The sequence below is a fragment of the Oryctolagus cuniculus genome, chromosome 3 (assembly GCF_964237555.1).
Source record: "Oryctolagus cuniculus chromosome 3, mOryCun1.1, whole genome shotgun sequence".
Classification (NCBI taxonomy): domain Eukaryota; kingdom Metazoa; phylum Chordata; class Mammalia; order Lagomorpha; family Leporidae; genus Oryctolagus; species Oryctolagus cuniculus.
Window position 1 is genome coordinate 118,886,666 of NC_091434.1, and position 19,936 is coordinate 118,906,601.

Consider the following 19,936-nt stretch of genomic DNA (forward strand, 5'->3'; position numbering starts at 1 on the left):
AAAGCTCAAAAAAACTTAAAACTCCTATAGAATTGCCAAAGCAAGTTTGTGCAAAAAACACAAAGTGTAGGCCTTGCTTCCTGATGTCCGAGTATACACAACCCTATACAAAACATGTGACTATTCACAACAGGTGTGATGGACAAAGCAGTGTACTGGCCTAACACTAGAACTCGAGACTGCAGATAGCTCTTTGCGGTATGGCTTCATTTCCTTTGCATGCATACGCAGAAGTGGCATTGCAAATCTTAGTCGCAAGTATGAGACTGCCTTGGGTTTCCGTTGGTTGGTTCAGTGCCCTAGTAGCTTCCATGGGTTCCTGTGAGAGCAGGTGATGGTAGCCCTCACACTGTGTCTTTCTCTTGAGCTGTCCTGCTTGTCAGTGCTGTCGGCTCTCCAATGCTCCTCTCAGAAAGGAATCCACTGCAACATTGTTGAGAAATCAATGGCAACATTCCTGGACCTTTGTCTTGGAGATTTCTTTCATACTTCCCCCAGGGGGCATCTCCTGTCTCCTGGATCCTCCTTCTGCTGCTTTCTTGACTCACTCCCTTGTATCGGTGTACTCCTGCCAATGGCTTCTCAGAAAGGGAGCGTGGGATGAATATTTTGAGAATTTACTTACCTGAAGTGAGCTTCATTCTACACTCCTGGTTGATTAACAGGTGCCTGGCTATAGAACTCTGATTGGAAATAGTTGTTAAGAATTTGCTGCCCCCTTGGTTTTTATCTTGTGTGTTTGTGAGAAGATCAAAGATGTCTTTAAGAGCAAGATTTGTTTATTTAAAAGGCAGAGAGAGAGAAGGAGAGAGAGAGAGAGCGAGCACTTTCATCTGCTGGTTTACTTCCTAAATGGCTGCACAGCCAGGTCTGGGTGAGGCTGAAGCCAAGAGCCAGGAACTTCATCCTGGTCTCCCTCAAGGGAGGCAGAGTGCCAAGTACTGGGTCTGCCCTCTGCTGCCTTCCCAGGCACATTAGCAGGGAGCTGGATTGGCAACAAAGCAGCTGGGCACTCTGATATGGGATGTGGACACTGCAAGAGGTGCCTTGACCTGCTGGGTCCCAACACTGGCCCCATTATGTATCTTAGTCCAATGTATGTGACTGTCTTAGCTTTCTTCCTTCCTTTCTTTTTCTTTTCAGATTTATTTATTTATTTGAAAGTCAGAGTTACACAGAGGGAAAAGGATAGGCAGAGAGAGAGAGAGAGAGAGAGAGGTCTTCCACATGATAGTTCACTCCCCAGTTGACCACAACAGCTGGAGATGTGCTGATCCAAAGCCAGGAGCTTCTTCCAGGCCTCCCACGTGGGTACAGGGGCCCAAGGGCTTGGATCATCTTCTACTGCTTTCCCAGGCCATAGCAGAGAGCTGGATTGGAAGTGGAGCAGCTGGGACTTGAACCAGTGCCCATATGGGATGCTGGCACTGCAGGCGGCGGCTTTACCTGCTATGCCATAGCACTGGCTCCAATAACTTATTCCATTGATTTAACTGTGCTTTGGTTACCATTATCCAAACTCCTGTATCCTGCCTATTCCTCCCAACCTGTAGTCACCACTATTCTGTGTTTCTGTTGAGTTTTTCCTTGGGAGAACTCAGGGTACTTGTTTTTCTCTGTCTGATATATTTCACTGAACAGTTCATCCATTTTGCCACAAATGGCAGGCTTTTCCTCTCTTTCATTGGCTGAATAATATTCTACTGCGTATATACATCACCCTTCCCTTATCCATTCATCTGATGATGGATATCTTGGTTGATTCCACATTCCGGCTCCTGTGCTGAAATGAACACAACAATGGAGCAGGCATCAGTCTGATCCGATGCTTTTGTGTCTGTCGGATACATAGCCAGTCTTGGGGTTGCTGGGTCATTGGCAGCTCTATTTCTAGTTTGTAAAGGAATCTCCATACTGTTTTCCATGATGGCTGGGCTAGTCTACATTTCCACTAACAGTGTATAGTAGTTCCCCCTTCTCCAAGCGTAGCTAGAATTTGTTACTTTCTGTCTTTTTTGATAATAGCCATTCCAATGGGAATGAGGTGGTTTTGATGTGCATTTCCTTGATGGTTAGTGATTTTCAGCAATTTTTCATATAGTTACTGGCCATTTGTATATCTTCTTCTGAGAAGTGTTTGTTCAAGTCCTTTGCCTGTTTCTTAGCTGGATTGCTGGATTGGGTTCTTTGTTGTTGCCAGGTTTTTGAGTTCCCTATGTATTCTGGATATTAATCCTTTGTCAGGTACGTGGCTTGCATAGAATCTCCTCTATTTTATCAGATGTCTTCGCTCTGTTGATTGCTTCCTTTGCTGTGCAGAAACTTCTCAATATGATATAATACCATTTGTCTAGTTTGCCTTTTTTAAAAAGATTTATTTATTTATGTGTGAGGCAGATTTACAGACAGAGAGAGGAAGACATAGAGAAATCTTCCATCTGCTGGTTCACTCTCCAACTGGCTGCAGTAGCCAGAGCTAAGCAGGTCCAAAGGTGGGAACCAAGAGCTTCTTCCAGGTCTCCTACGCTGGTGCAGGAGCCCAAGGACTTGTGATATCTTCTGCTGCTTTCTCAGGTGCATTAGCAGGGAGCAGGATTAGAAGTGGGGCAGCTGGCACAAGGAACCAGTGCCCATATGGGATTTCAGCGCTGCAGATGGAGGCTTAGCTTACTCTGCCACAGAGCCTGCCCTTCATCAGTGTTTTATAAATTCATTATGGAGATCTTTCACTTCTTTGGTTAAATTTATTCCTAAATATTTTATTTTATTTTATTTTTGGACAGGCAGAGTGGACAGTGAGAGAGAGAGACAGAGAGAAAGGTCTTCCTTTGCCGTTGGTTCACCCTCCAATGGCTGCCACGGCCGGCGCACCGCGCTGATCCGATGGCAGGAGCCAGGTGCTTCTCCTGGTCTCCCATGGGGTGCAGGGCCCAAGGACTTGGGCCATCCTCCACTGTACTCCCTGGCCACAGCAGAGAGCTGGCCTGGAAGAGGGGCGACCGGGACAGAACCCGGTGTGCCGGCGCCGCAAGGCGGAGGATTAGCCTAGTGAGCCGCGGCGCCGGCTAAATATTTTATTTCTAAGGGCTACTGTGAAAAAGGTCACTTTCTTTTTGTGTTGTGTCTTTCTTTGGTTTTAGTATCAGAATAACACTGGCTTCATATAAAGAGTCTGGAACATTACATCCTTTTCAACTTTGGGGAAACATTTTGAGAAGTTTAGGAGTCAGCTCTTTTTTAAATGTTTTGTGGAATTCAGTTGTAAAGTCATCAGGATCTTGACTTTCATTGGATGAGATACTTTTAATAACTGTTTCAGTCTTGATGCTTGTTAGTGGTCTGTTTAGATTTTCTATATCTTCTGGATTTAATTTTGGAAAGTTGCATGTGCTGATGAGACAAATGTGTATTCTGTGGCTGCAGGGTGAAATATCTGTAATTGCTGGTTAGGTCTCTTTGCTTCGTAGTATGGTTCACCTCTGATGTGTCTTTGTTGATTTTTGTGTCTGGGTGATCTGCCCATTGATGACAGATTGTATTTTTATTTTATCCATTTTTATTATTTTATTTTATTTCAGTTTATCTCTACCTTTTATTTTATTTTAGTTTATTTATACCTTTAGATTTAATAATATTTGCTGTGTACATATATATATGTGTGTATATATATATATATATATATATGAGTGGTCTTGGTGTTGGGTGCATACATATTTAAAATTGTTCAATCTTTTCGCTGAAGCTCACCTCCCGTCAATATAGAATATACTTCTTACCTCTTTATACAGATTTTGATTTCAAATATTTTTCATCTGATGTGAATGTGGTTTCCAGTTGCTCGGCATATCTTAGTATCTTGTATCTTGTAGGCATTATGTAATTGAGTCTTGTTTTTTTTTTTTTTTTTTTTTTTTTGGATAACCTATATCTTTTGGTGGATGGATAGCTGTCCATCCAGCTACACTCTTGTCCAGTCTCCCAGGTACATTAGATGCCCAGGAGTTGATAGATGAATTAGGTAATGCCTGTGTTTTTAAAGAGTTCATAACTGCTTTGTAGGGGGATGTGTGCATAAGTGGGAAAAACAAAGGGAAGCGAGCAGGAAGGGCTGTGCTGGAGGGAGATGTTTGGAATCCAGCAAAAGGTGGAAAAGGCAAACCAGTGAGGGTCAGCAGGATGCGCCATGACCTGACTTGGATCTAGTCTCCAGTGGCTCCTGGCAGGGTGCGTTAGACAGGATTGCAGAGAGGCTAAATGGTCTGCAAGTTTTTTCCAACAGCCAGGTTGGGGACTGGCATGTTGGCTGTTTTGGATTGGTTGGATATTTTATTTTTTTTTTATTTTTTTATTTTTTTAAATATTTATTTGAAAGACAGAGTTACAGAGAGGGGTAGAGACAGAGAGAGAAAGGTCTTCCATCACTCCTCAAATGGTCTCAACAGCTGGAGCTGAGCCTATCTGAAGCCAGGAGCGGGAGCTTCTTCCAGGTCTCCCACATGGGTAGCAGAGGCCCTAGCACTTGGGCCATCTTCCATTGTTTTCCTAGGCCACTAGCAGGCAGCTGGTTAGGAAGTGGGGCAGCCAGAACTTGAATCAGCTCCCATACAAGATGCTGGCACTGTGGGCTGGGGCTTTAACCATCTACACCACAATGTCAGAACCTTTATTTGGTTTTAAAGATCGATTTATTTGAAAGACAGAGTTAGAGAGAGAGAGAGAGAGAAAGAGAAAGAGAGAGAGAGAGAGAGAGAGGTCTTCCATCTGCTGGGTCACTCCTCAGATGGCTGCAATGGCCAGGGCTGGGCCAGGCTGAAGCCCGGGGCCAGGAGCTTCATCCAGGTCTCTCACATAGGTGCAGAGTCCCAAGCACTTGGGCCATCTTCCACTGCCTTCTCAAACTGTCAGCAAGAGAGCTGGATCAGAAGCAGAACAACCGGAATGTGGACGGGCACCCATGTGGGATGTGAGCACTGTGAGCAGTGGCTTTCCCGCTGAGCCACAGGCTGGCCTGGGAATTCCCGAGTGTGGAAGCAGAGGTGGTGCGAGGCCCTGCTATGCCTGGTTGATGGAGTCCTCTCATTCCCCAGGCCTGGTGCACTTGCTCCTTCCTTCTCCTCCCATCCCCGCGTTCCCTGCCCAGTCTTCCCCTTCCCTTTTCTAGAATCACCAGAGCCTCCCACAGCCAAGGGTCACCACAGAATAAGTGAATTTCCGGTTTGTAAATCACTGGAGGAGCACGGACCATTCTTTGTAGTTTCAGCCTGGCCAGCAGCCATTTATCTGGATAACACATTTATTTATTGCTGCTCCACCATTTTGCATTGAGATATATGTGCAAACTAAAGTGCCCGTGATTTGCTTGCAAACATCAAAGGTAGGAAAAGAAAATGAAATTGGGCATATTAGATTATGTGGTATTGAATTCAATGTCTGCAGCTCCCCATTTTTCTCCATCACCCGCCTTTCCTACAAATCAATTTACAAGACTTTTGCTGGAAATATTACTTAGTGTCAGAAATCTGTGGGCGAAACCCGGCACAGGCGATCTTTCTCCCACCAGAAGGCAGAGCGCTGCTGAGCACGGCTGCTGGGGGGCCGGTGGCAGGGCAGCTGTGCTGGATGGACCTCCTGCCTCCACCTCTCATGCCCCACATCCTGGAGGTAGGAACACAGGCGCACACACACACACACATGTGCACACAAGAAAACATACCACATACTCACGTATGTGCATGCACATCCAAACACACACCACATACTCACATATGTGCACACACACACCACATACTCACCTATATGCACACAAACACACACCACATACTCACATATGTGCACACACATACAAACACACACCACATGCTCACCTATATGCACACACACCCCACATACTCACCTATATGCACACAAACACACACCACATACTCACCTATATGCACACAAACACACACCACATACTCACCTATATGCACACACCAAAAACATACTGCACACTCACATCTGAGCACACACATGTACATGCATACTCAAACTACACTATCTAGTCACACATGTGCACACACATGAAAACACACACCACATACTCGCATATGAGCACACACATGCATGCACTCCCCATGCACACACACATGCAAACACACTATACAGACACGTATGTGTATATACATGCAAGCACACACACAGTGCTCCAGAGTCTATGACTGGAGGAACTGAAAACATGCCCAGCCCGCAGCTCCTCCCACCAGCGCCTGTCCCTCTACTCTACTGGGCTTGGCTCCACCCCCCAAAGCTTCCCAAATCTTTGGGAGGCCTCCACGCCAACTCCCAGCTGCCTCCCCGCCTTCCTCTGAGCAGGTTCAGCCCCTGTTTCTTCGCCCCTCTCCCAGTGATTTCTCCTTTACGCCAGGTTGGATCCAATCTCAACCTGTTTTACTGTTTTCATGGGTCAGATCACCTGGCCAGGAAGGGGGGGTGCATGGGTAAGACATGGGTAAATAGGTGCTGGCTGGCTGTGTCTGTACCTTGCTCTGTGGAAGGGCAGGGCTTCCTCTGGGTCCCAGTTTCCACACCTGTGAAATGGAGTCATTCTTCCCTACACCGGGTGGTAGGCTCACGCAAGTGGACGAATGGGAAAATGTTTGGATAGGTTACCAGACATAAGACTGAGGGGTGTCCTGGCTTTGGTCTAATTTCTTAGCTGTGTGACTTCAGCTTAGGTTGCTCAGTCTCTCTGAACTCGGGAGTCCTTGTCTGAGACACTGATTTCAAAGGGATGTCTTGTGAGGCCTGGCAGGGGTGGTTAACCGTGGCCCTGTGGCCCTGTGGCCCTGTGGCATCTTGCTTCACTCAGGGCCTGCCACACACCAGCTCCCAGTAAGTGGTAGGGATTATTATTACTTACTTACAGTATTTGAAAGCAGGGAGGGGCGGGGTAGAGAAAGAGAGAGAGAGAGAGAGAGCTCCCATCTGTTGTTTCACTCCCCCAATGCCAACAATAGCCAGGGCTGAAGCCAGGAGTGGAAGCCTCCATCTGGGTTTCCCACCTGCTACCTCCCAGGGTGCCGTTAGCAGGAAGCTGGAATCAGAAGCAGGGGAGTTGGGATTCAAACCCAGGCCCTCTGACATGGGGTGCAGGTGTCCCTAGCAGTGTTTTACCTACCACATTAAATGTCTGCTCCTATTTTTTGTTTTTAAAAAGACATTAAGGGGGCCAGTACTGTGGTCCAGAGGGTTAAAGCCCTGGCCTGACGTGCCGGCATCCCATATGGGGGCTGGTTTGTCTTGGCTGCTCCATTTCCGATCTGGCTGTCTGCTATGGCCTGGGAAAGCAGTAGAAGATGACCCAAGTCCTTGGGCCCCTGCACTCATGTGGGAGACCCAGAAGAAGCTCCTGGCTCCTGACTTTGGATTGGCCCAGCTCCAGCTGTTGTGGCCATTTGGGGAGTGAACCAGTGGATGGAAGACCTCTCCCTCTCCCTCTCCTCCCTCTCCCTCTCCTCCCTCTCCCTCTCCCTCTCCCTCTCCCTCTCCCTCTCCCTCTCCCTCTCCCTCTCTCTGTAACCCTTTCAAATAAATAAATAAAAATAAATCTTTAAATAAAAAGACATTAAAGCACAGAAAGTTGGGTGATGGAGAAGAGGTGACTACGAACCAGCAAGGAATTCAGAAAAACTGCGAGCTTGTGGGCCAGGGGTCTTCTTTTGCTGGTGGAATCCGCTGCCATGCTTTTGGGGTAAAATGAGCCAATGGACCATTTCTGGATGAGCCCTGCCTGTGGCCTATGCTCCTGCAGCCCCTCCCCGCTCACGTCCTCGGGGGCTGGCACGGCCTTGCCCAGCAGCTCAGGCACCCCCAAAGGCCAGCCAGTGTCCTCCTGCTGGTTTGTGACCTGGGCTCTGTGGGCACCTCTCCCGGCCACACCTCCTCCCTGTCCCACCGTCCTCCCCATGGCCTGCAGGAAGCCAGCTAATGAGAGCACTGGGCTTCCTGATGGCTGGGCAAAACCGCCCTGTCAGCATGTTTGAACATCCAGCAAATTCCCCAAGGGACTCCCTACAATGACAGCCCGGCACTGAGACCGTGTGTGTACAGAGGTGTCACTTCCCAGGGTAGGAGTTGGGAGGGGGACCTCCCCCTGGCAAACCTTGGCCCCCTTCTGGGACGGGCCATGGAGGGGCTGAGATGCCCCAGGAGTTGCGCTCCTGCACACCCCCAGTCTCCCCTGCTCTTCTCTTCCCCCTTTCCAGAGATAGGGGCTCCTTACTGTTCGAAGGCCTTGGCCACCCTTGCTCACACCCACTGCCGTGGGCCCAGCATTGTGTGGGTGCCAGCAGGTGCAGTGTTGGAGGTGGCCATGTTTCTCGTGGACGGCTTCTCCACACGCGGCCACTTGGTTCTGGCTAACAGTCGTGGAGGGGCTGGAGGAGGTGGACAGCATGATTTATGTTCTTGAAGCTTCCTCTTGGGCGCCTGGTGGAGGGTTAGTTTGGGTCTGGAGTCTAGTGAATCTCTAGAGTTTTCAAGGATTGCAGGATCATCCGAGAGCTGGAGGCTATGTCACAGATCGGCACAGTCAGACCCGGGCTGGGGCTGGGGTGGGTGTGTGTGTGGTGGGGGCAGAGTGGCTCAGTAACTCCAGACAGGCAGGGGACAGCTGAGCTCTGGTCCCACTTGTGCAGAGAGAGGGCAGAGGTCCCCAAGGGGGATAATGAGGGACGGTCCAGTTGGAGTGCATGTGATTGGGCCAGCTGTACCTGCTAAGGCAGTGGTCAGAGTCAGGCTCCTATGCACCTGCCGAGACATGGACACAGAGGCCTGGCCCTTCCTGATGACTATGTGTGATGGCAATGCCCTTCATGGGCCTGGTAAAGACATCCAGGGCCCTCACAGGGATGAAGGAAGGGCCCACAGCATGAGTTGCCCAGAGAAAACAGCCTGAGAGGGGGTTGGCAGCCCCGGGTCAGGGATCGGTGGCACAAAGGGTAAATTATGTTGGCAGCTTTGACTTTCTCGGGCATGGGGTGAGGTGAGGGAGCTGAATCATCCCAGGGACAAGCCCTTGGACCCCTAGAAGCCATGGTAGAGTTTGCTTTTGTCTCTTAGTGTGCAGGAGAGGGGCACAAAGTGGGCAGAATCCTTTGTGATGAAAGTTAGCATTCCTATCGGCCAAGGTGGAGGCCCAGCTGGTCCAGACAAGAGCTCAGAGAAGATAAAGAAAGCTTGATCAAGAAGAGCGACTCGGGGCTGGTGCTCTGTTCCAGCTTCCTGCTAACGCACACGCTGGGAGGCAGAGGCAGCAGTGATGGCTCTTGTTGGGTCCCTGCCACCCACGTCGGGGTTCCGCATTAAATTCCTGGCTCCTGGCTTTCGCCTGGCCCAACCCCAGCCATTGCAAGCATTTGGAGTGTGGACTAGCAGATAGGATCTCTGTATGTCTCTCTGCCTTTCAAAATAAATAAATTAAAAAAAAACCCATACCCTTAATTTTCAGAGGACGTCATTTTGCCTTCAACAACTGGATCATCATTATTTTTCTAGGATTCAGGAATGAAATCCCCCTTCCCTTTCCTAAACTGTAAGCAGTGTCCTGGGGACCATTCGGCCAGGACTGAATTGGGCAGAGGGCCCAGAGTCTGTGCACGGAGGTCGGCTTCCCCGGGAATGGTGCCTGGGCCAGCTGGGGACGATGGTTTCCTTTCCACTCCTCTGATTGTCCACCTCTTGTTCCCAGAGCCAAGAGCACAGGTTGGAAGCCCGGCTCAGGCCTTCCTGTCTCCGGGCCTCTGTTTCTGCAGGTGTCACAGCAGGTCTGGCCTTGCTTGCTCTCGGGATGGACTTGGGGACACTCAGAAGGTCCCCACAGCACCCCCTGGCCTCCAGGATTCTGCTCTCTGCTGCCTGCTCCAGGACCTATGTGTGTCTGCTTCTGAGAGAGGGGCTTCCGCTCTGCTGCTTGGGGTCTAAGTGTGTGGCCCCAGAGCCACAGAGCGCTCAGCAGTGGGGCCCTGTGTTCCCTGGGGGCCGGAAGCAGGCTGGGGTTGAGCAGGGGCACAAGGCAGTCAGCAGCCCCTCCTCCACGTTTGGGGTTCAGTCTCTTCCAGGAGGCCTGCCTTGGTTCATCTTCTGTTGCTACAACCTGAGACCCAGCCATTCAGTTAGAGAGAAGAGAGTTTCATGTGGCTCAGGGTTCTGGAGGTTAGGACATTCAAGAGCATGGTGCCGGCGTGGGGTAGGGGCCTTGTTTCTGTTGCTTTTCTGATGAAGCCAGGAACGCCCCTCTCGTACCCTTATCCAAGCCTGATCCCCTCCCAGAAACCCCACCTCCAGAGAGCAACAGCGTATGAATTTGGGGAGTCAGTTTCCCAAACTTCTAGGGATGCATTCAAACCACAGCTCGGCCTGGGAGAGGAACCTGCCAGTCCTCTGGGGCGGCAGTGGGGTCGGGGAGCTGGGGAGATGTCTGCTGGCACCTGGTCTATAGAAACAGCCCCTCTCCGGGGGGCCAGGCTGGGGCCGGGGATCCAAGCCTCAAGTCTGGGTGCTGACCCAGACCCTGGGGAAACAGCAGCACCTCCCCTGGGGGTGGCAGGAGGGTCTTGGCGCCCTAGACATCAGGATGGGAGTCAGCACCCAGTTTCCTCCGCCTGTTGTTAGGAAGGCTTTGGGCGGCAGAACGGTCTTCTGTGTTTGGGTTGAAGTATTCGGGCACTGTCGCCTGCTCTTCCCTTGTCCTGCCCTGGGCTCCACCAGCAGTGGGGCAGTGCAGGGAGGTGGAGCGAGCATGGCCCTTGGGACAAAGCCTCCTGGGGTCCCCCAGAGCTCACCCCCAGCGTGGGGAGACTCTTCCCAGCTGTCGTCCCCTGCAACACCTGGCGTGTGTGCAATAACGGAGGCTGAATGCACACATTTCTGCTACTGATGCTAAAAAGTGTATGGGTGAACATCAAAGCCAAGATAACCCCTGAAGCTCCTGCTGCCTGCTCCTGGCCCTGTGCCCAGCTGCTCCTCACTCCCCCTGCATCTGTGCATCGGTGTTTCCAATTCCAGGGCGGTATGCTGGGGCAAACCTTCCAGCTCCCACCTCACCGGTCCCGAAGCCCCTGGCCATTCTGGGTTAGGCTCCTTCTAAAATGTCTATGTTGATCTCCCCAGGCACCACTGCCCCATGCCCTCTCTCTTCTTGTCTGCCAGAAATAGGGCTGCCTAGGAGAGCTAGTAGGAGCTGCGGGGTGCTTGGAGGATGTGGAACTAGTGGGGCAGCCACCCTCTGGGATGAAAGTCCCCACCTGCTCCTTGGTCGTGTCCCACGTTCGTCCACCTGTGTCCCCTGGGGGATCCATAGCCAACAGCAGCTTGGGCTGTGTCTGGCGGGGCCCCGGAAGGCACAGTGGCGTGTCTTGTGCTCCATGTGCAAAGCCCTCATGGCTAAGGCCATGTCCCCCATGAGCATCGGGAACCCCTGGGAGCGGCACTGCCCCTCCCAGCCCTGCTCTTCCCTCGGCGCTGAGTCTGTAAGTGTGGGAATGATGGTGATGACGCTCGGTCCGTGTTTCCTCGTTCCCCTCCTGGGAGCAGGCTGGGACTCCTGCTTCCAAAAGTATGCGTTTGCGGGGGCGGGGAGGGCGGGGAAGTATGCGGTGAGCAGCAGGGGCTCTGTGATTTATGCTGCGTGCCGGAAGGTAAGTGACAGAGATGGAGTGCCACAGCGCAAGTGGACTGGGACTGCTGCCTGCGATTTAATTTCATTCGATTTTTAAAATTGACACAAAACAATTGTGTATCTTTATGGGGGTACCGTGTGATGTTTCAATCCATGTATACAACGTGTAATGATCAAATCAGGGTAATTAGCCTTTCCATCACTCAGACATTTGTCATTTCTTTGTGATGAGATCATTCTGAGTCCTCCTTCCAGCTATTTTTAAATGCACACTTATTGTTCGTGCTACTCACCTGATTGTGCAGTAAAATCCCAGAGCACAGCCCCAGGGACCCGTCTGCCCACACCCCTCCCCTCTCCCCTTCCTCTTGACTGCTATGAGAACTGTTTCACATTCGGTATTTGTTTGCTCTGCCTGGGTTATTTCACTCAGCACAATGAGCTTCAGGGTTACCCAAGTCACAAACGATGGGACTCCCTTCTTTTTATGGCTGAATGGTTTTCCTTGGTGTGTGTATCCATAGGGTGACCAGGGCAAGGCCCGATGAGCAGGGAACATTTGAACCAAGAGTTGAAAGGGATGGAGAGGTGGCCATGCACATGCCTAAGGAAAGAATGCTCCAGGCAGAGGGGACAGGCTGTGCAAAGGCCCTGGGCAGGATGAGATGCAGCAAGGTGGTGTGCAGAGGTTGGGGTGCCCTCTTGAGCCTTGGTGAGAACTTGGACTTTGCACTGAGTTCCCTGGAGCTGTAGGGAGAGTGGAGACAGTTAGGACTGTGCAGTAAGCCAGGTGGGAGCAGAAGGCTGAGAGACAGCATTAGCTGTGAAGGTGGTGCAGAGTGGCCCAATTCTGGCTGAGCTGGCAGGGTTCCCAGGATTTGGGATGAGAGGAGAGAGGAGCAAAGAGCGATTGTGAGCCTGCACGGTTGCTAACAGACATGGCAAAGGGGCGGCGGTGTGGGTTTAGGACGACGGGCAGAGCTCATTAGCAGTTTCGGCTCCGACGTTCTGAGTGGCAGGTGCCCTGGCGACACAGGAGTCTGGTTGACGGATGGGTGTAGCAAGATGGCAGCCTGCTGTGAGCGGAGGCTGGTCTGAAGAGCGCCCCCTACTGCCGAGTTTCCTTCAGGAAGCACGAATCACCGCTGAGAGTGAGCGTGGGAGTGACCGGGGAGCCACCATCTGGCTCAGTCTGTCCCTGCGCTGTGGGGAGCTGCAGGGACAGCGGTGAAGTCCGCGGCGGGAACACGAGGTGCGCAGGCAGTGTGGCTGCTTGCCTCTGGGTGTCGTGCTCCAGGTGGCGTGGGCACACGCCGCGGGAGTGCAGTGCTTAGCAAGACCTCCCCAGTTCTTCCCGTTTCTCTTAGAATGCTGACCAACATCCTTATGAGGACCTGCAAGGGTCCGCGGGGCCCAGCCCTGTCTGTCCCTCCCGCCTGTCTTCCTAAGAGCTCACCCTGCTCTCACTCCACGGCAGCCACACTGGGCAGGCCCCAGGGCCTTTGCACGAGCTGTCCCTGCACCTAAAACTAGTTGCAGCACACGGGTCAGAGAGAAGTTGGCTCCAGCTCCTTGCAGCAAGAAACTTGACCATGAGGGCGCTCCTGCATGGCGTGGGCCTGGGCGTCATTGGAAGGGCCGAGCCAGCCGCAGGAGCGTTGGGAACCGAGTCGGAGTGTGAAGTCTCACATGGGGCGGGACTTCCCGAGGCTTCCTGGCGCAGGGGACCCGGAAGCCGAGGCTCAGAGGAGCAGACGGCAGGAAGCTTCCCGTCCGGATGCTGATCTGATCGGCACTGCCGTGTGCTCCCAAGCTGCGGGACAGACACAGGGCCCCCGATGTGGCTCCGCTCCTTGGATCCACTCAGCCACGGACTGTTCTCATCAGGGAAAGTGCAGACACTGCATTTCCTGCCATGGACATTTTTCTGAATGCACTTGGCCTTGTCTGCTCTGCTTCTGCCAGCACCAGCACACAGGGGGATAGGGAGTGCTTTCTCACTCGGCACTGCATCTGGCCCAGAAGTGGGCTCATCCCAGGGTCCACAGGGGTCTCACTGCGCATCCTCCCCCGGAGGCCCCGGCCTGAGAGCCCTGCGGAGACTCAGGCGTGGAGTCAGCTAAAGGTCTGTGTGTGGCAGAGCTGGAGACACAGCTTCCTATCGATGTCCCTGTGAGCCCCACATCTGCAGATTTAACCAGGGCAGTGCAGAACATTAGAAAAACAGTTACATCTGTACTGAACATGCAGACTTTTGTTTCTTGTATCACTCCCCAGACGAGACAGTATACTAACTGCTTACACAGCATTTATGTTGTATTAGATATTTACAGATATTTATTAGAGAGAAAGAGATACTTCACAGGGGCTGGCACTGTGATGCAGCTGGGTTGAGCCACTACTTGCGATGCCGGCATCTCAGATCTGTGTGTCTGTTGAATTCTTGGTGGCTCTGCTTCCCAGCTCCCTGCTAATGGGCTTGGGAAAGCAATGGCAGATGGCCCAAGTGCTACGGCCCCTGTTGGCCATGTGGGGGCCTGGGATGGAGTTCCTAGCTTCTGGCCCCTGGCTACAGACTGGACGAGCCCTAGCCATCCTGACTATTTGGGGAGTGAACCAGTGGATGGAAAAACTCTCTCTCTCTCTCTCTGTCTGTCTTACTTTGCCTTTCAAATACATAAATAAATCTTTTGAGAGAGTGAGAGCAAGAGCAAATGAGAGAGAGAGAGAGAGAGAGAGAGAGACAGAATCTTCCACCTGCTGGTTTACTCCCCAGATGGCTGCAACAGCCAGGGCTGGGAAACTCTATCAGGGTCTCCCATGTGAGTGACAGGAACCCAAGCACCCGAGCTGCCATCGGCTGCCTCCGAGGCTGTACATGAGCAGGAAGCTGGGATCGGAAGAAGAGCTGGGACTTGACCCTGGGCACTCTGCTCTGGGATGTGGGTGTCTCACGTGGGCGGGGTACTTGGTCCCTGGGAAGTCTGTTTAGAATGTGGAATGCCTCTTTGTGCTAGCAGGTGCTAGAAATGAATAGGGGGATACGGATGTCTGTATAGTGATGGCTTAGGTCCTTCAAGAACGAAGGTTTGGGTGACCAGCCGGGTAGAGGACCGTGAGCAGCTGAGGTGCGGCTGGGGGCTGAGGAAGCCGCCTGGGCAGTGGGGAGAGAAGGTGGAGAGGCCGTGGCGGCATGGTAGGAGCTGGGTGTGGCTTTGTTTTTTCTGCTTTATTATGTGTCCACCCTTTCTTATCTCTCTGTCTCTTATCTCACTTGCTACTACAAAATAGGTGGGGTAGAACCCGCCCTCCCCCGTGGGGATTATGACTCAGCCGCCAAAGAGATGAACACTCTTGAGCTGGGTGGGTTGTATGCGGGCCTTTGCACCTTCCCTTTTTTTTTTTTTTTTTTTTTTTTTTTTTTAACAGGCAGAGTTAGACAGTGAGAGACAGAGAGAAAGGTCTTCCTTCCGTTGGTTCACCCCCCCAAATGGCCGCTAAGGCCAGTGCACTGTGCCGATCCGAAGCCAGGAGCCAGGTGCTTCCTCCTGGTTTCCCATGCGGGTGCAGGGCCCAAGGACCTGGGTCATCCTCCACTGCACTCCCTGGCCACAGCAGAGAGCTGGACTGGAAGAGGAGCAACCTGGACAGAACCGGCTTATTTATTTGAAAGATGGAGTTACAGAAAGAGGTAGAGACAGAGAAAAAGAGGTCTTCCATCTGCTGGTTCAATCCTCAGATGGCTGCAATGGCCAGAGCTGCACTGATCCAAAGCCAGGAGCCAGGAGCTTCTTCCAGGTCTCCCACGCAGGTGCAGGGGCCTAAAGACTTGGGTCATCTTCACTGCTTTCCTAGGCCACAGCAGAGAGCTGGATCAGAAGAGGAACAGCTGGGACTAGAACCAGCATCCGTATGGATGCCGGCACTGCAGGCCAGGGCATTAACCTGCTGCGCCACAGCGCAGGCCCCGACTTTCAGTTTTCTAGCAGTGGTGAAAGGCCCCACTTTCCCGAGTGAACATGGGAGTTACGTGAACATGGGAGTGATCCCGAGTGGCTTCTGTCTGCCTCGCTCATCCCTTCTGAGGCCACTGCTAGGCAGCTGTTGCATTGTGCTGGACCACACGCCACCAGGGTGTGCATGTGGACTGGAGGTGTGTTCTCTGAGGATTTATGTCAACATTTGTTTGTTTATTTATTTATTTATATTTGAAAGAAAGAGAGAGAGAGAGAGAGAGAGAGAGAGAGAGAGATATCTTCCAGCCACTGGTTCATTCCCTAAATGCTCACAACAGCCGGGCTGGGCCAGGCCAAAGCCAGGAATCAGGAGTTCCATCTGGGCCTCCCATGTGGGTGCTTGGGCCCTCACTACTGCCTCCAGGGAGGCACATCAGCAGGAAGCTGGATCAGAAGTGGAGGTGAGACTCCATCCCAGGCACTCCCACATGGGATGTGTGCATCACCAGGGCGGCTTAGCTCACTGCATCACCTCAAACAAGAATTTCTAGCAAGATGGACAAGGGCACCCTTACCTAACCACCCCACAGAGCGATGTCTGTGAGGCAGCTGGGGCTCCCACTGGGTGTGGGGCAGGGGGATCTCGTATTTGGTTCACTGGCAGAGTCTCTGTGCCTAGTTAAATGGGTTTACCGAGTATACCATTACCCATGTTTAACCATCCTTATGTAACTGGCAAGTGATTTACAAATAACTCTGTGTAGCTTGGACATTGATGATGACACAGACAATGAGAGCAGAGCACAGGATGTGGAGCAGTGGGACTTGTACTCCTAGCAGGGACTTTTCTTTTTTAACTTTTATTTAATGAATATAAATTTCCAAAGTACAGCTTGTGGATTACAATGGCTCCCCGCCCCGACTGATAACTTCCCTCCCACCCGCAACCCTCCCCTCTCCCGCTCCCTCTTCCCTTCCATTCACATCAAGATTCATTTTCAATTCTCTTTATATACAGAAGATCAGATTAGCAAATATTAAGTAGATTTCAACAGTTTGCACCCACACAGAAACACAAAGTGAAAAATACTGTTTGAGTACTAGTTATAGCATTAAATCACAATGTACAGCACATTAAGGACAGAGATCCTACATGAGGAGTAAGTGCACAGTGACTCCTGTTGTTGACTTAACAAATTGACACTCTTGTTTATGGCATCAGTAATCACCCTACGCTCTTGTCATGAGTTGCCAAGGCTATGGAAGCCTTTTGAGTTCACCAACTCTGATCATATTTAGACAAGTTCATAGTCAAAGTGGAAGTTCTCTCCTCCCTTCAGAGAAAGGTACCTCCTTCTTTGATGACCTGTTCTTTCCACTGGGATCTCACTCATGGAGATCTTTCATTTAGGGTTTTTTTTTTTTTTTTTCCCCAGAGTGTCTTGGCTTTCCATGCCTGAAATACTCTCATGGGCTTTTCAGCCAGATCTGAATGCCTTAAGGGCTGATTCTGAGGCCAGAGTGCTGTTTAGGAATCCGCCATTCTATGAGTCTGCTGTGTATCCTGCTTCCCATGTTGGATCTTTCTCTCCCTTTTTTTATTCTATCGGTTAGTATTTGCAGACAGTAGTCTTGTTTATGTGATCCCTTTGACTCTTAGTCCTTTCATTATGATCAATTGTGAACAGAAATAGATCACTGGGACTAGTGAGATGGCATTGGTACATGCCACCTTGATGGGATTGAATTGGAATCCCCCGGCATGTTTCTAACTCTACCGTTTGGGGCAAGTCAGCTTGAGCATGTGACCAATTGTACATCTCCTCCCTCTCTTATTCCCACTCTTATATTTAACAGGGATCACTTTTCAGTTAAGTTTCCACACTTAAGAATAACTGTGTATTAATTACAGAATTCAACCAAAAGTATTAAGTAGAACAAACAAAAAAAATAGTAGGAGGGATAAAGTATTAAGTTGTTCATCAACAGTCAGGGCAAGGGCTGATCAAGTCATTGTTTCTCATAGTGTCCATTTCACTTCAGCAGGTTTCCTTTTTGGTGCTCAGTTAGTTGTCACCGATCAGGGAGAACATATGATATCTGTCCCTTTGGGACTGGCTTATTTCACTCAGCATAATGTTTTCCAGATTCCTCCATTTTGTTGCAAATGACCGGATTTCATTGTTTTTGACTGCTGTATAGTATTCTGTAGAGTACATGTCCCATAATTTCTTTATCCAGTCTACTGTTGATGGGCATTTAGGTTGATTCCAGGTCTTAGCTATTGTGATTTGAGCTGCAATAAACATTAAGGTGCAGACCGCTTTTTAGTTTGCCAATTTCCTTTGGGTAAATTGCAAGGAGTGGGATGGCTGGGTTGTATGGTAGGGTTATATTCAGGTTTCTGAAGAATCTCCAGACTGACTTCCATAGTGGCTTGACCAGTTTGCATTCCCACCAACAGTGGGTTAGTGTCCCTTTTTCCCCACATCCTCACCAGCATCTGTTATTGGTAGATTTCTGTATGTAAACCATGGGACTTTTCTTGCATTGGCACTGTGATGTGAAACTGCTTAGCTGGACAGATATTCATGTATCTGTATCATTCGTGGGCTTAAAATATACAGTTTTTAAATGGACCCCAAAGTAAACAAGACAACCATTGTTCAAGTAATGCTTAACTTGCCATTTAAAACTACACCTACAGGAGAAGCACCTGGCTCCTGGCTTCGGATCAGCGTGGTGCGCTGGCCGCAGCGGCCATTGGAGGGTGAACCAACAGCAAAAGGAAGACCTTTCTCTCTGTCTCTCTCTCTCACTGTCCACTCTGCCTGTCAAAACAAAACAAAACAAAACACATGCTCAGTATATGTTACAGGTGCATGGGTATCTTTTTTTTTTTTATTTGAAAGGCAAAGTTACACACAGAGAGAAGTAGAGGCAGAGAGAGAGAGAGAGAGAGAGAGAGAGAGAGAGAGAGGTAACTGTGCCAATCTGAAGTCTGGAGCCTGGAGCTTCCTCTGGGTCTCTCACGTGGGTGAGGGGCCCAAGGACTTGGAGTATCTTCTACTGCTTTCCCAGGTGATAGCAGAGAGCTGAATGGGAAGTGGAGCAGCTGGGACTAGAACCCGGCACCCATATGGGATGCCGGCACTGCAGGTAGTGGCTTTTACCAGCTATGCCACAGCGCCGGACTCATGGGTATCTTTTTTTTATTTTTTTGACAGGCAGAGTGGACAGTGAGAGAGAGAGACAGAGAGAAAGGTCTTCTTTTGCCGTTGGCTCACCCTCCAATGGCCGCCGCGGCCGGTGTGCTGCGGCCGGTGCACCGCGCTGATCCGATGGCAGGAGCCAGGTACTTATCCTGGGCTCCCATGGGGTGCAGGGCCCAAGTACTTGGGCCATCCTCCACTGCACTCCCGGGCCACAGCAGAGCTGGCCTGGAAGAGGGGCAACTGGGACAGAATCCGGCGCCCCGACCGGGACTAGAACCCGGTGTGCCGGCGCTGCAAGGCGGAGGATTAGCCTAGTGAGCCGCGGCGCCGGCCACATGGGTATCTTTTATAAGCAGATAAAATGTGTGCCTGTGTGTGGCATCTTTTGTGGATGGGTCAGAGTACCTGACACTGTGAGGAGAGAAGTTATTTGAAAGTCACAAGAAAGACTGTCTGTTTCCATTATAACTTTTTTTCCTACCTAGAGAAAATCTAATTATTTTGATAATCAATTTCATATTAGGACATTTTACTAAATTTTATTTCTCAAATCGATTTTCAATTGATTCTTATTATTTTTCCAGGTAGAGAAATCACAATAATTTTGCTTCCTTCTTCCCAATTTTTATATTAAACCATGAGGCCCAGATTGAATTCTGTGTCATCAAAGTGGAAAATTTGAATGAGTTTTTAACCTGTTCTAGAACTTAGAGATAAAAGGAAAACTCAAAAATTATTTTATGGCGCCAGCATAAAAGTCGCAACAAAACCCGATAAAGTGAGCACAAAAATAAAAATGCTTATCAATAGCTGCAACAACTTCAAATAAAGTATTAACCAACCAAATTTATAAGCACCATTTAAACAGAACGTAATCCTGCAGCTGGTATTATGGCGCAGTGGGTAAAGCCACTGCCTGAAATGTTGGCATCCCATGTGGGTGCCAGTTAGAGTCCTGGCTGCTCCGCTTCTGATCCAGCTCTCTGCTGAATGCACCTGGGAAAGCAGGAGACAATGGCCCAAGTGCTTGGGCCCCTGCTACCCACGTGGGAGACTTAGATAGAATTCCAAGCTCTTGGCTTTCATCTGGCCCAACCTTGGCTATCGTG